This window comes from Pygocentrus nattereri, chromosome 30, assembly GCF_015220715.1.
Source record: "Pygocentrus nattereri isolate fPygNat1 chromosome 30, fPygNat1.pri, whole genome shotgun sequence".
In the NCBI taxonomy this organism is placed as follows: domain Eukaryota; kingdom Metazoa; phylum Chordata; class Actinopteri; order Characiformes; family Serrasalmidae; genus Pygocentrus; species Pygocentrus nattereri.
This window is the reverse complement of record NC_051240.1, coordinates 14,448,472-14,463,650: the sequence shown is the minus strand read 5'-3', so window position 1 is coordinate 14,463,650 and position 15,179 is coordinate 14,448,472. Positions and strand designations below refer to the sequence as shown.

General features: G+C 42.0%; 1 protein-coding gene across 2 annotated transcripts in view; it reads right to left on the bottom strand.

Moving 5' to 3' along the window:
- The window catches only part of LOC108430850 (protocadherin-9), a 492,739-nt gene that overhangs the window by 349,432 nt on the left and 128,128 nt on the right, over positions 1-15,179 (bottom strand). The window lies entirely within an intron of this gene.

Sequence of the window (15,179 nt, the reverse complement as noted above, 5' to 3'; positions counted from 1 at the left end):
TTTTTTATTTATTTGTTGCTGTACAACACATTTTTCCACCGGTCGAAAATGAAATTGGCATTTCTGTTTAAGCTTCACAAATTGATTTTTCACCCCCCGGGTGGTATGTAATAAGACTTAGCGAGCATGAAAGAGAAGAAATCTCTCAACTACTCAAGAAAATAAATAAATAAATAAATAAATAAATAAATAAATAAATAAGCGGCTGTGCGCAGTAACCACTCTAATTTTCTTTCTCTTACTCCGTATCTGAATCCATTTTCTTCAAGGTTCAGAAGATGGAGTCAATACGTGTTTTGGGAGCTTTGATTTTATTTATTATTTATATTGCTGGTAAAGTCAGCCTCATCCGTCGGCATGAACTGTGACCTGGATCACAGGAACGACAAGGCTGCACGAAAATATGCGTGACATTTAATAAATGTTAGAAATTTCAGAAACATATTTAGCCTTTTAATTATGATAAAAAACAGCTATTTCTTCCTTTTAACCAGGTTTCTCCTTGAATTATTAAAAAACATCACCTAAAATGAAACGTGACCTTATGCTGAAAACACAGATCTATTAGTATTATTTTTTATTTTTTTGTAAAACTACCAACCATTTTACCACTCAGATGAAACAGAAATAATCATCATTAGTGGAAAAAGTACAGAGAAACTGTAGTTAGGTAAAAGCATAGGTCATAAGGTATGAATGAAAATGAAAAATTCCAAGCCTAATTTTGGATCTCATCATCTGCCTTAGTCCATCATTGCACCCATAATCCTAATGCCGTCTAATGAAATAATCACTAACAACCCAATAACACACTAGCGCAAATCTGAAAACAAAGTGGGCAGCTTCTGATTTTTAGTTAAGACGTGTAATTTTCCATGAAACGATGCCAGGCTTATTGCTCCTGACCACGTCCACTGCTCAGGAGCCTTTTCAGAATCATCCATCAAAGAAGGTTAATGATGCTGGATTCATCAGTCTACTCAGGCTTTAGCAGAAAGTTTGTAAAGAGGTCATTGTTGAGTTCTTTACACACCTGGGACTGATTTTAAAATAGTTAATAAACAAGAATATCAAGTGTGCTTTTTATATATATTTTTATACATTTTTATATATATTAATATATATATATATATATATATATAAATAAAATGTTATATTATTATCGCTATTACATATGTTATTATATTCCTATGCAACCAATATTATATATATATTATACACACACTCATATGTGTATATGTACATACATTATATGCGTGTATATATATATATATATATATATATATATATATATATATATATATATATATATATATATACATACATACACATACATACACACACACACACACACACAGGAAGTAAAACACAATTCACCACACTGCATATCTCCAAAACGGTAACTTTACAGGAGAAGGATAAAACCAAAATCAATGGAACCAGAACTTTTTCCAAGTCATTTTGGGTCGTTTCTTTTGGTCCATTCATCCTGAAAGTTACATGCAGTGTAAAGAACAACATGTACTTTCAAATTATGTCAAAAAAATGAAAAAACGACAAAAGTGGGGATAAAAGGTTTTGTTCCGACAGCAGCGACATGTGCTTTGAAGACCCATTTATTTATCTCTCCACGTGGCGCTCCGTCGTTTAGCTGGTGTGGGAGTCGTTTCACAGGCTGATTTCTGACATATGAGTGTTTGAACAGCGTGAACCATCACCTTCACCTCAGCCGAATGAGCCCCATAAAAACAGCAGAACAGCTTCCTTTTCTCACAAAACTTATGAAATTCTTTACTTTCATCTCTTTATACAAAGCTCTTTCTTCTTTAGTCATATCGGCTCCTATTTTTCATCGCTCTCCTTTCTTTATCCTTATTTTTCACACAAACCCGATGTCAAAGTTTGCAGACATCTACTCATCAATCATTCCTTTGGACCTCAGCGGTATTAATAGGGAGTTTGCCCCTTTTCTGCTGCAGGAACAGCCTCTACTCTTCTGGGGAGACTTCACTCTAGTCTTTATATGCCTTCAGCCGATGCCTGGCATTGGGCATGGTGACCATGGTGACCTGAGGCTCACATGCAGCTGATGAGTCTTACATTCTATCCGTAATGCTTTTCTATTGGGATTATACAAGCTGTGTGCGCAATAGGACTCCTAGAACAGCGTCTGGTGCCTTTTAAAGTGGCTAAATTCACTCATTTAGAGTCTGGATACTTTTAGACAGTGTACTTCAAGTTTCTTTTCATTTTCTCGCTTTTTCCTCTTTATTGGGTCTCTCCTGTTTTTTTATTCTACAATGTTTACAATGTTTGATGTATTTTCTCTCATAAAGCACTTTGAAGTGTTGTAACTAAAGTGAAAAGTGCCATATAAACAGATTATTGCTGTTAAGTGCAACATTTCACAGGCATAACAAACATGGGATACAGTTACACAGGTTCTACGGAGGAAAACTAAATCCACTGTGTGTGTGTGTGCGTGTGTGCGCGTGTGTGTGTGTGTGTAAAAGGCTGGGCAAGGACGCCGCTGCATTATCCGCAGCAATCCTGTTTGTGGATGAAAGTATTCACGCAATTACATGGTTGATCTGAACCGAAATGGATGAATAATACGATAAGTAATCGTCGACAAAAGCTATTTATTGTTCAATTAATTGTCTTCAAGGTGGTTACAATCGAAACGGGGGGAGCGGAGGAATACTGATGGAGTCCGACCGTATGCTCAGAGGGTGTGCGGGGGAGACTGGAGCCACTTCTTTCTATAAAGAACCCATTTCATGACTTTTCCACTCTCTTTTTTAGATCAACGTGCTGCGTAAACACGTTCAGAGCTTTAAAGCAGATTATTCAGTCCATACGCCCGTATACGGAAACCCAGCTGCGAGAACAGCCAGCTTTCATTATTTCTGTAATGTCACAAAAATCAACACATCTACAAATCTCCACAAACATGATGAGCCTACAGCAGTCTGGCCCCGTCCACTTGCACTAACGCTATGAGGATCATTTCAGAGTGCTTTTTGAATGAGGCACCGGACAGCCAATCAGAACACAGCTTGTTGATCTAAATCAGTCAAAGGCACACTAACGAGTACAGCCTGACTAATTAATAAAGAGACGTTGGTGCATAAAATCAAGACGAAGCAAGAAAAATGTAGGAGCTAAAAAGAGGATCAGACAGACAAACAGACAGACAGACAGATAGTCCGACAGAGACAGACAGAGACAGACAGACAGACAGACAGACAGATAGTCCGACAGAGACAGACAGACAGACAGACAGTATTCAGTAACTGATGAAAGCAGCTTTTATGCTGTGTTACTGTATTAAGAGCAATTGATGTACTACTATTCGTTTATTTAGCACATTTCACATTCTGCTATTATTTACAGCTTCCTGAAAATAAATATTTCATACTTTACTGGAATATTAATAATTAATAATATTCCTTTACTGCAATATTATTCTGCCGAATATAATCAGTGCTTACGTTTGATAATCTATGCAGTTAAATCTCTGCCTTTAGCTCAATGCTTCACGATTCACTGACGCATTTTTGCCGTATATAAATAATAAAAGCGAGGATCTCTCTCTGATCGTGTGTGTCTCAGGTTGGAGGAGATGGAGGATGCTAACAGACCTGTCTCTCTCTCCTCTTCCCATCAGGCCCTCATTACTGCAGGGTCAGGGGCCACCCGACATCCTAAAGCAATACACACACACACACCCACACACACACCCCCACCCCTCACCTGCAGCGGGTGGGCTGCACCTGTTTGCTCATAAATCTCATTACCCGATACGCGACCTCGGCCGAGAACAGCAGCTTCCTTTAATAGAAAACATTTAGCACGAGCGCTAGGAGCGCTAACCTCCAATGTCCATTAGCCACAGTGCTAACCTTTAGCGTCCATTTGCCACAGAGTCTCAAACGCTGCTGAATGTCCAGCAATGCAAATGTAGTTCTTTAACACAGGAGAACGCGCAGGAGAACGCGCAGGAGAACGCGCAGGAGAACATGCAGGAGAACACGCAGGAGAACACGCAGAGCCACGGCAAGCTGAAATGATGCTAATCCAAAAATGACACAGCTAGACAGACAAACAGGTATTAGCTAGACAGCTAATTAAGCTAATTAAGCAGCTTTCAGCTCATCATGTCATCCCAGGTCTTAACGAGGAGATTTAAACGCATCAGTTCTGGAATTTTAGCAGTGATAATAAGACATTCTTAGAATATTCAATCAAAAGATCCAGTTCATCACTATCAACACCACCAACACCACCACCACCACCACCCTCAACACCACCATCATCATCTGCACGACCACCACAACCATCAACACCACCACCACCATCATCATCATCAACACCACCACCACCACCACCACCACCACCACCACCACCATCAACACCACCACATAAGTGAACGGTGATGGTAAACTTTAAAAGTTTTAAAAAGTCTTAAAAACATTTTTTGAACAAATATTTGTCCATAGAAGAGAAAACTGGTGTGTTCATATGATAAAATACATGAAATAAGCAGGGGGTTGAGCATGTTATGCTCCTGCACTTCCAGGGGACGAACAGAGAAGCACTCTGGTGGATCTTTCGTGTTGATGTTTGGGGTTTAACATCCGAGGAACTGGAATTTGTGGGTAGGTAAATTTGACATGATTTCCACTTTTGACCAGCATCATAAACTCTGAACAGATAAAACATTAAAACATCATTTTGACCTTGGAAAACTCTCAGTTCTGTTTTGTGCAATAATCTGCTCTCTCACCTGATTCCTGCCTCTCTGTCCGTGCTCCGATTAGCTGCCTTCGACTAAGCTGTTTACATAAACGCATGTCACTGAAATAGGAACCCCCCCCACCCCCACTCCCACCCCCACTGAAACTCTCTGCTGGGTCCACAACAGGACTGAAGTCCTCCAGTTGACCATCCTGGTTCTAAGAGGAAAGAGAAGCAGATTCCATGAGGAAAGTTCTCTCCACTCGTTTAGATTAGTCTTTAAAAACTCCTAACCTTGCTGAGCCCAGACATGGTCAGAAAAACCTCCCCGAGTGTCACGGACAGGCCCAGGGAAGGTCAGGATGATTTACCGTCTGACTTGCTAAGGATCTTCTCAGAGCAATCACTCATTCCGCTAAAAGGCCAAAGGGCGCGCCCGGCCTAGCGCGCTCCCAATAATAAAGACGGACACGGCGTTGGCTGAAAACAAAGCTCACTTTTTCAATCTTAATCAGCTTCCAGAGTTCTGCCTCTTGCGGGGATTGATTGAGTGGTATCTCTGACACGAAAGCCAGCGATCCCGACGCTCTCGCGTTTTTTCTCTCGATATCCATTTCATCATTTCTGGAGGGTGCCATCGTTTCAAGGATCGATACAGCGCTCGGAGCTCTGAGAGGCTAAAATGTTCTTCTCTTTAAAATAATAGCTGCCTCTGAGGCTCTGCGTAAAAGCATCCCTGACGCTCAGGCCTAAAAGAGGACTGTTTTATTTCTATATATATTTTTCGTCCCCCCTGCCGCCCGAATTGAGACGTGTTGACGGAAACAAGGGCACAGCCAGCGTGCGAAATCTGAAGACATCAACTTAAGTACCGCAAATGAGACGCTAACAGATGAAATATTAATATGCCTGAACCTCCTAACAATGCAGCGGCCCACATAAGCCTGGCAAGTCTTTGATTTTATCCCCACTTGGAGCTTTTAAACACGTCTCACCATCATTCGTCTGAAAGCTTGAGGTCATCAGCCCAAAGGCTCGCTCTGTGATCCTCCCTTTCACCTGATTGAAATCAGATGGGGCCCTCATGGATCATGACAGTACAAAGAAAATAACCAAAGACGCTTACCGAAGTAATCACGAAAGCAACGGATATTTTCCAACCCGCGACTCCGACGCAGAGGGATTTTTTTTTCAGTTGTGGAATTGAATCATGTTAAGGGGTATTTATTTATTTATTTATCTATCTATCTAGTTTCCTCCCAGGACCAACAAGGTCGAAGGAATCCCTACCCCCGGGAGAATATTTAATCTGGAAAAATGAAATTATACCCAGATTAGGGGCTTAGATACGTGAGGCAGAATCAGAGAAATGCGGACTCGTTTGCTCTTCTGTTTTTTTTTTTTTTCTTTCCCTTGTTCTTTGAGCGCAGAACACAAAAACACACACAAAAAAAAACCCCCAAAAACAATAACCATCCAAGACACGGATCAAAATAATTCAAGCAGCACTCCGGATAATAAAACCATTTGTTTGAATATTATTGTAATAACTAACTCGTAGATGTGCCCCGAATCCATTTGAGTAGTATTACATCCAAGCCGTATAACAATAATAACTCTTCTCTGAATAACGGCTCCGAAAGGAGGTCAGACTCGCATCCTCCGCTGAAAAGACCTGCAGGTCACAGGAGGGCGAAGGATGGAATTTTCTACATTACGTTCTCCTTCAGTGGAACCAAATCGCTTCTATGCACTCGTTTTTTCTTTGTTTTTTAAAAAAAAAAAAAGTATATTAGCTCACTGGCCTGAAAATAACGATGTGCCTTCAAAGTGTTTACCCAAGTTCAGAGGCTTTTCCATTGATTCGTCACTGTTCCTTCTCTTAAGGACCGGGCCACGCTTTGCGAGAAGGTGGGGGGAGGGGGTGGGGGTGGGGTTTCTTTGCGCCTTTGCCGAGAATCTTTATCTAATTACTGTCGCGGATCGTCAGCTAAATTGGCACAGTTTGATAGCGCCGTGTTCGCCTCTTAGTGGTTACAAACTCGTCTGAGCCGGAGACACACATGCACACAGATAATGATAGTGAGCTCTAATGGACTCTTTCATTATGAAATGGCTTAATCTTTATAAGGAAAGGAGGAAAAAAAAAAAAAAAGCTATGTTTGGTATCGCGCAGACATGAGCTGTAACATTAGCGAACCCGAAGCTTCGGATAATTATTTTTTCCATTGTGAATGAAATTAGGAAACTGGATACTGTTAAAAAAATATGGATTAATGGAATATATTCTTATATATAACAAACCAGCCGACGAGACATTGTCTAATCTACATCGTGGCTGTCAAAACCCAAAGTCGTGGTTAATGTAATACCAAGCATGCAAACGCACAAAAGAACGGCAATCGCGTGTATTTTCGGCGAGCAATTAGCGCCGAACAATCACGCTGAATAAAGGCCTTTTCAGCCTCGGGATGATCAAGTTCAGAGCTTTGAAAATCACTGACAAAGAGCAACTCTGGAAGCCCAGATTCCTTCATGGAGAATGACCGTGGTGGTGAGTTCTGGGGGTAAATAAGTAACTAAAATAGGCCACTTTTCACTTTTTTGGGGTTCCAGCTGAAAATTCAAGGTTGAAAAGATTTAGAAAAAGATTTGAGGTGGATTCTTGATCTAAGAGGTGAAACCAGCCATCAAAGACCACCATCTGAGGAGGGAAACGTGCTTCTTCAGGCCAGAATCCTTCAGAAGAAGCTCTTTATCGGTGCTAATAACGTTGTGTTGAGACTCTTCTTCTGAAAAGCGAATGTTTCTTTTCCTTTTTCAATTACAGGCTGAGCTCGCGATTGGCTGGACTTGATTAGCAGGCCAGCTTTGATTAGTGTCACTCGCTGATGGACAGAAGATTTCATTTCCAGCCTCGAAAAAACAGGCTTAAGCCTCTGATTGGTCGGAGTCGCGTGCATATGCATGGCGGATTAAACCTTCATCTAATCTGGAAAGAATCAGGCCAGAGAGATTCATGCTAAAGGCTCAAGGTTGGGGAGAAACTCTATTATGAAAAAAAGACACAGAAGAGCCTCTGTTTCAGAACAGCCTCTCACAAATGACTTCAAAGGGGGATTTCCCAAAGGGGGGAAAAAATCCCCATTTGCATACATCAACAAAAACCTGCCATCGTTATTTGGAGAAGACCAGAAAAAAAAACCCACACAAAACAAAAACAAGGCTTTCTGCATGATCTTATTCTGATGGAAATATCTCACTGTACAGCAGCGCCTCTTTCACAGAATGCTGGGTAAAAATATTTTCACAGTGTTTAAAATTAACTTCAAATTAACAAACCTCTACAATTAGACACGCTGTTTAGCGGGGAGCAAAATAAAAACACACTTATTTTCCATAAGTGCTGCTGAAAAATGTCAATATCCGTAACTGTCCAGTAGATCTGCCTCTCTATCTGGCATGGTTCTGACAGCATTTCCCAGACTGCACCACTGTTAATATCGAGGGGATAATCTCAACACAGAGCTAATGTGGAACTACCTCGAATCTTGTAATTCTGACCTCATGGAAATTCAACAGTATGTAGATTTCGTGTGTCACAAATTGTCAATTTAAACAAGTAGACAGTCATTTAAACAAGGGGCAGTCGCGGGGAAGTCGCGGGGCAGTCGTGGGCTGGAGGTTAGGGAACCGGAAGGTCGCCGGTTCGATCCCCCGAGCCGACAGTCCAAGCCTGAAGTGCCCTTGAGTAAAACACCTGACCCCCAACTGCCCCGTGCACGGTGGATTGGGCTGCCCACCGCTCGAGCTAACTTTCCCGTTCCACCTTAAATAGTCCAGCAGTTCTGACACCTGAAGTGCCAGAACGTAACTGCTGCTCCATTTAAGGTGGAACGGGTAAATTCTCAAGAATCTGGAGAATCTCTGACTTCAGCTTCATATCACTGAAGAATTAGGGGGGGTGATAATAAATAACTGCCCCCCTCTTTGAAGGCGTATGATCCCTAAATGTAACTAAAGCCCAGCAGTGAGGAGCTGAACTTTCCCCTCCTCTGCTGTCCCTGCAGACGTGCAGGGTCGCCTACAGAGCGGAGCTAGTAGCTGTTAATGAAGAGATGCTCTTTTATTAGAGGGTCTAATTTCAGAGGGAAGATCTCAACCACTGCCCTGTAGCTCAGTAACAAGGGGTTAGGGCGACACTCGAAAACAAGGGGTAAAAAGAAGAAATGGGGCTGGGCCAAGAAGCCCATCTGCGTTGCTTTAAACTGCTATGAAGCCAAGCTTTCTAAATGACTTCCTTAAATTTTAGCTCCGCCGTACGTCAGTATTAGTAGCATTCTGACACACCCAAAGGACTGGCCAGCCTGCAAGGTCTCTGACCCCTGCAGCAGAGGGGTACAGGAGCAGTTCTAAGGGTCTGTTTGGAGACTATGGAGGGGTGTGAGTGTGTATAGTGCATAATTATGTTAGTACAGGCTTCATTCCCCCCAGATCACCTGACTCCCCTGCACTGCACACTCACCTGCTAATTATGCCACATGTGCCAGTCCCTGTTAGGCAACGTCACAAGCCCACCTCCCATAGATAAAGGAAAAAGAAAAAACAAAAGCAAAAAATATATATACACAAGTGAGAAAAACGCATTTAAAGATAAACATGTGAGAGTGTTTAAAAAAAGCCTGAAACAGACCCACTTATAAACGCAAACAAAGAGCAGCCTTGCCAAGCTGGAGTGGATCAGAAATACACAGCATGAGTGCGTGTGTGTGTGTGTGTGTGTGTGTGTGTGTGTGTGTGTGTAGGGATATGAAACCAATGTGCGAGTGATGAGAGGGTGTGAAAGTGCCAATGCAGCAAAGAGCAAAGTGAAAATATATTACATCTTGTTTGGTTGGCGAGCTCAAGCAACTGGAGCCATTTAGGAAATCTAGAGAAGAGTCTCGCAGCATTTTTCAGCAAGAAATTTACCTTCAGACAAGGAACGTGACATTTATGGGCTTTAAGAGACGCGTATTCTAACTTTTCCCTTCATATTTTATTTCCTCCCTCAGGCCCACTTGACCTTCGCATGGTTTTATGTACTAAAAACAGTCACAATTCACGTTTACATGGACATTTTCCAAACTGTCCCAGTCCCTCAGAACTGAACACGGTGTTTTCATTACTGATGTGCAGTACTGTATGTGCGTGATCTGGTATTATTGGCTGATCTGTACTCCGTACAGCTTCAGTGTGAATGGGCGGAGCTAAACTGCTATTGGCAGATACATGTTAATACGTTGGATTTCATGACAGATCAAAAACAAATAGTTTAAAACTCGGTTCTGCAGCTTAATTTGCATACATGGACTGTATGACTGAGGAGTGAACGGCACCTTTTTGAAACTTTAGCAATGTTTACAAAATCTGCAAAATCTTAAATACTAATCCTTCCGTACACTTCGTTTAACTATTTCAAACATGAGGAAGAATTCTGATGGATCCTGCACTTCCAATCCTTCCCAAATTTGTGTAATAGTAAATAGGTCAGTGGTGGACAGTAACTGAGTAACTGAGTATCTGAGTAAATGTAAAATGTTTCTGTACTTTAGTATTTTTGGTGTATCTGTACTGAAGTTTCTCCGTTCTGGGCGACTTTTTCCTTTCACTCCACTACATTTCAGAGTCTAATATCCGACTTTTTCCTCCTACATTTTGAGAAATCTGTCGTTCCTTTTGGTTTCTGTGTGTATAAAAACGTAACATGTCCAAACGAAAGAAGCTCAAAGCCAGAGCACCAATCAGGGCCCAGCGGTCACTTTGTTTAGAGCTGGTTTTGACCTGTTGGTCATACCGACCCAGTGCAGCACGCGGTTCAACGTCAGCGCAGCAGCGTAAAACTTTGGGAGAGTCTGTTCAACATAAATGATGAACTAACCTAACTTTGTGTAAATAGAGCTCAATATAGAAATATGTCCACATATGCAGTCGAGACTGACGCGGCTTTTTTCTGAATTTCTACAAACACCATTTCATTTTATAGTAAATGAGTTTGGGCTGGTTTATGTTTATGAACAGACGCCTACAGATCAACATAGTAAAGGAGCTCATCTGTGATCCTGAGTTTAAAGCCAGTTTTTATTCAACTTAAACTTGGAACTAAGTTGTAAATAAATCTGAAACTGAAACTTTGCTTGTGTGTAAAAAGTGATTTCAGAGCCACTCGGTTCTCCCTGATGGAAACTGTTTACCTTCAGTGTTTTGTGCTTCTGATCATTTTAATAGACGTCAGCGTCACTAATTAATGACGTTCTATTAAAAGACTGGTTTACCAAGAGAGACGCTGGAGGACTTTCACCTGAAATGAGTTCATGAAGCCAGTCTGGTTATAAAAACGATAACAGGACATCAGAGCCAGAATTACTCTTTTAGTACTTTTACTTTATACTTAAGTACATTTGAAGGGAAATACTTTAGTACTTTTACTCAAGTGGAGGTCTAAAGGGAGGAACTTCTACTTTTACTGGAGGAATATTTTACCTTGGGGGTCTCTACTTTAACTCAAGGACAGGGTTTGTGTCCTTCGCCCAGCTCTGAATTAGGAGATGGTTCATTAGGATATAAAAGCAGATGAATGGTTATTGCTGTACAGTCTTGCTGGGGAAAGAAAATATCTAAATTTTGCCTCATTTTGGCTGCTGCCATTTTTCAACATCAACACAAATAGAAAAATGTACATGTATTTAATTACGTAACGAATTATGCAGCTAACATTGCAATAATTGTCCAATTACATAATTATATTTACACAGTATAGTAGAACAATAACAGTTCTAGACTTGCATGGTTTAAAAACACAGAACCACTGTCATGGGTTCAACCTGGAATCGCATTAGAATAAACAAAAGCAAAAGGGCGAGTGCCTTCGCCTCCCACACAGGAGCACACAGCCTTGAGGATTGCAGGAAAAAAAGAGAGGAATTGGAAATAAATCAAATCTCTGATGGCTAATCCTTCCAGTGGAAAACGAACTTCAAAAGTTTTATTTCTGCGGCACGTGAGGCCGAAACACAGCAGCCCGAACGCAGGAGGCCCTTGGGGACTGAAACTCACACACACACACACACGCAGCTAATGAGGCCTTCAAAGAGCATGAGGCATTGGAGGCTGACCACTAGAGACCCCTACACTCTCTCACTCTATTCTCTCTTTCTTCTGTCATTTATGTATTAATTAAAGCTCTTCTTGCACCTGGGTTAATCTCTCCTCTCCTTCAGCTCCACACACAGCAGGGCCATCAGGCTGGATTACGGCTCGACTCTGCTGTAAACTATACAGTAACAGTCGGCACAGCGAGGCAGATGAAGCTGATTATGAAAAAATGTTGATGCAACTTTTTAAAATATTAATATTTTTAAATTAATATATATTTTTTTAATTCTCATATTTTTAATATACCTACAAAGAGCATTCACGCTTTTTCAGACTACAGAACAAATGATGGATGATTGTTTCTGTGTTTCAATAAAATCAATATTTATCAGTCAATCTAAGTGACTTAATTCTTTAACCTTTTTGGGATCTTTCCCTTCTGAATTCTGGCTCCACTCAATGGTTCCCCCTTATTTTCTTAAGGAGGTTCTCCTTTCGAGTCTTGGTTCCTCTCAGTGGTTCTTCCTCGTGCTCTTAGGGAGGTTCTCCTCCTGTCTTGGTTGTCCAGGTGAGAGCTGGTGAGAGTTTTAGCCATGCCAGAGAGCAAGAGTGAAGAACAGAAAAGGCCCAAGCAGCTGACGAGAGAACCAAACCTCAGTCTCCATTTATGAACATTCATTTATTCATTTGCACTTTTGATATTCATTTACGTTTATCCATTCATGTCTATTCATTTAGTTTCCATGCACACTACAAGTAATCAGATCCAAAAGTAGATGCATGAGAGGACCACTTCATGTAGATGTTACAATGACAGTCAGAGTGAGATGAGCAGCAGTGAGCAGTGCTTGTGTTTGAATTTAATTCAGAACCACTAGCCAACTGGGAGGAGCCAACAGAGGAATTAGACTTCTGCATTTAACCCATCTGTGCAGTGAAACACCACATACACACTAGTGAACACACACTTTGGGGAAGTGAGCACACTATCCACGGCACTCGGGGAGCAATTGGGGGTTAGGTGTCTTGCTCAAGGGCACCTCAGTCATGGACTGTCAGCTCAGGGGATCGAACTGACAACCTTCTGATCACAGGACCGGTTCCCTAACCTCCAGCCCACGCTTTTATTCACTTTAAAATGACGTCAGACTCAGGAAAACGTCTTTCACACGTCCTTATTAAAGACGGCCGAGAGGAAGACGTCGTATTCTGAGACACATAAGCTGGACGTCCGTCCCACCGCCGTCTTTTAAAGATCAGAGCATGAACTTCGTCTCCTCTGCAGACCAGCTTCTGCTCCGCCGTGTTGAACGGTATAAACTCTCACTGTGATGCGACGCACATGCAGAACTGACTTCAACTTTCCGATAGGGAATGTAATCGGATACAGGAGTTTACACGGATATTATTCTTCTATTTAACAGATTATTTACAGGATTACCCACCTCGATCACTCGGATAGGAACTGTATTCTGAATGGCCTCAATTGGAGTAGAATATTCCGATTGAGGTGTTTACATGGACGTGTTTTATTCCGATTGAGGATTATTAGGCTGCCTGTAAACGTGACTAATGAATTCTTCTTTCGGAGTCACAGTCTGACGTTTTCTGACATCGTGTCCTGTATTAAAGCTGCTTTGGGACAAAGATATGGTAGAAGGAGATGCAGATGAGTCCGACAGTATCTCCTCCCTCATCTGCTGTGCCTTAGTGCACCGTTTGTACCTCACTCATGCCTTGAGAGTGTGTGTGTGTGTGTGTGTGTGTGTGTGTGTGTGTGTGTGTGTGTGTGTGTGTGTGTGTGTGTGTGTGTGTAATAACGTCAAAAGCCAATTCATGCAAACACTCCATCCACGCAAATACTCCATCTGCGCTGAATTAGCATAGCAAAGTGAGGACACACTGAGCCTCCGAACACACGGGGTGACAGATCACAGCATGAGACGTGTGCATGGACTCTCTCGTCCCCCATATTTTGACCAGTCTGCGTACACTCCGACGCACCGCCCCCCCCCCCCCCCCCCCCCCCCCCCCCCAATCCCCCCCCCCCCCCCCCCCCCCCACCAAGTGTTATTGGTCAATCATGCTGTTACCCAGGGCCAAGTAGGGTTCCAATTAACAATGCTAATTAGCTCACGAATGGCTGAGAGCTGGTGAGAGTTTTCCTCGATGCTGAGACGACGTGCCAGAGAGCGAGAGCAAAGAACAGAAAAAGTCCAAGCGGCTGACGAGAGAATCAAACATTACTCTGTTTACGATTATGCATTTAACATGCATTCATTTACATTTATTATGTTTATTCATTTGCAATTATCCACTTACATTTATCCATTTATGTCTATTCATTTAGCAGATGCTCACAAAGATTCAAGAACTGAAGTAAAAAAGCCTTTATGAAGAACTTGATTTGGTTAAATGAATACAGATGTAGACCCCGATGACGAATAGCTGCAGCCTTTTCCTAGTTTATTAAGCAAACGCTGAACACCAGTGTTGAGTGCGGGAGATTATTGTGCTTAAAAGAAATGAACTGCAGATGAGTGCTATGAAAGGAGGAAGGCCTTCCGACCATCGTGGAAAGAAGAGGGAGACGCTGCAACCCGGCCGTTGCTGTAATTTGTTGACTATGTTACAGTTCAAGGTGCATCGTCCTCTGAAGCTGCACTAAAGGCAGATAAACACTATGACAGGGGAGCCCAATCCTGGTCCTGGAGATCTCCCACCCTGGAGACTGCCCTGAAGCCTCTGAAGGCCTTAACTGGATCAGGTGAGGTGAATCAGGACTCTTCTTCAGGACCAGGATCAACAGGAACAAAATCCACCAATAAGGCAAAAAAACTGAGAAGGGTCTAGCTGTAGAACCGCAGTATCGTTCTTTCAGCCCCGCACTTTTGGCTCTGGATAAGATGTCACAAAGAGATCCGGCTCTGCTATGACTGCATCATGTTTAAGGAATCCTCTAATATCTGAAGAACCACTTTACCAAGAACGAATTAAGTATGGAACGGTTCTACATAGAACTCAGTGCTAAATAGGACCATTTCCTTTACTAAAGAGCCCTTGAAGAACCTTTATACGTCCTTTTAAAGAGTGTTTGGGTTCAAAACACGAGTAAAATGATACCAGCGAGCTGATAAACACCACATCGCAGCCTCGGTGTCTCAATGTTCATCACAAAAACCCCTTGAACATCTATGACAGGTTATTGAGCTCCTCCTTGTACAAAACTATCACCTCACTTGCACTTGCAAGCAGCTAGTATGGCATGTAGTCTGGCTAAAAACTGATCAATAAAACTCCACCTC